We start from the raw sequence: 2,055 nt of genomic DNA on the forward strand, positions 1-2,055 counted from the left end.
CAGTTAGTAGAATAGTTTCATTTTTAAAGTGAAAGTATTTGACATGAGTGTTTTTGTTTCACTTTTGACACGTAATACTTAAATAGTGGAGGAGATATTATGTTGCTGTGGGCTCGAACTCTGGAAGAAGTTAAAATTTTTTTTGACTAAAACACAACTGGAACCCTAAGTAAGGCATGTGTAAAATTTGAATGAAATTGGTTGCGTAGTTCTCGAGTTTTAGGGATTCACACAGACAGACAGACAGACAGACAGACAGACAGACAGACAGACAGACAGACAGACACACACACACACATTCTCATTTTTATATATATAGATATATATATAGATATATATATATATATAATATGTGACAATTAGTTGGTTTGTCATAATAAAACTCAGTTTTGGATACCGGAGATGAAGTCCGCTCCGGCATCTCATCATTTATTAATATGCCGGAGCATATATTGTTATCATTGTCCTTTTAGTAAACACATTTTGTGCGTTTTTGAATGCCTGATATGTGTCTTCCATGCTGTTAAATTTATTTAACACCCTATTGAAATGACCATCAAAAAGATAAATTATTACTGGAAAATCGAAAAAGAAATATTTTGCGTTTAGTAGATCCAAGAAAGATTAAACAGACCCTACGACAGAAAACTAATAATTTGTAATACAATATCAGGGTTTTATTTTCGCTAATTATTTTATATTTAAGTTTTGTCGAGCATTGAAAGAGCTGCAAGTCTATGAACTAAACAGTGTACGTGTAAAGATTGTATACTCAAACATATAATTTAAAAAGCAATAATAGTTACATATTTTCTTTTAAAGGTTTTCAGACAGGGTGAATCAGTGGCCAACTACGTAGCTTCATTGAATTTTTAATCAATTTCTATTTCGGATTGGTCACCTTTGTCTTTGAGAAAAATTATGATTAACACTAACGAGTTATTAAAGACGTGATTTTATTTAAATATATGTTGTATGACCTATTACATTGCGTATGCTTGCCTTCATTAAAAATAAAAATTCTTATTACCTCCGCCTTAGCGAAGGCGGAGGTATTGTTTTCAGTAGTGTTTGTTAGTCCGTAGACAAAATATCTGAAGAACCGCGGGATGGATTCGGATGAAACTTTCAGGGATATTTGGCCTCGTGGTTGGCCCGGACTGATTAGATTTTGGGATCGATCCGGTACCGGACAAGGATTCTGGATTATTTTTTCTGTTTTTTTTTCTTTACTTAATTTTTGATAGCGGTCTGGTTCATTTTTAGTATTCTCGTTTGTGAGAGCAGTCCAGTTTATTTCAGATATTCTCATTTTAACAATCATCTCTGACTAATCGTTGAGAAGACGTTGGTGCTCTCTTGGCGGAGGTTTGCGCTCTCTTAGTGCTCTTGTGTTAGAATTCGTCATACAAAAATTGTAAGTTTGCTCCAACATTTGTTCGAGATTTTTAATCGCCTCCTTATCCTGCCAAGAGCCACATGGTACAACGATTATTTTATGAAATTACTTATAGAGTTCATCGTATAAACCATATTCTCAGAAAAAAATATATGTAAGCATTTCATACAGCTGCAGTGGAACTGTGTCAGTTTGTACGAAGAAAAATAATAAATGTTTAAGTGCAGTTAACAGTTTTTATCTTTTAATGGATGGTGTGTAGTGATTTCAACACTGTAATTGTTTCACTATACGGTCTCAGAGAAATCATTTCCCAAGCAGATACATCTCTGAAATACATTTTATTCTCCTCCCACGAAATATATTTCAGAACACCCTCTTCAGATCTTAAAGAATAAAGTTTGCTAAATTTTTAAATCCTTAACTTATAGGCGCCATTTTGTTTGTATTGTTAGCTTCTTTTATTGCTTAATACATGCAACTAGATTCCCATCGGCAAGATGAAAACGTTTGATATTGGACATAAAAAAAAAAAAGTTTTTAAAATCGTTTCTTTCCAAGCAGGAATTACCATTTTTTAAATTCCACATCGGTCCTATCGGATTGCTATAAATAGATTTGATTAGATTTATATTAGTGAAAATAGTTGACAAAAT

The 2,055-nt window shown here is 32.8% G+C and overlaps 1 long non-coding RNA gene across 1 annotated transcript in view; it reads left to right on the forward strand.

The window, feature by feature from the left end:
* Nucleotides 1-2,055, forward strand: part of LOC106871611 (uncharacterized) — a 31,311-nt gene that overhangs the window by 5,280 nt on the left and 23,976 nt on the right. The gene's annotated exons all lie outside the window — the stretch shown is intronic.

The sequence above is a fragment of the Octopus bimaculoides genome, chromosome 1, assembly GCF_001194135.2.
Source record: "Octopus bimaculoides isolate UCB-OBI-ISO-001 chromosome 1, ASM119413v2, whole genome shotgun sequence".
In the NCBI taxonomy this organism is placed as follows: Eukaryota; Metazoa; Mollusca; class Cephalopoda; order Octopoda; family Octopodidae; genus Octopus; species Octopus bimaculoides.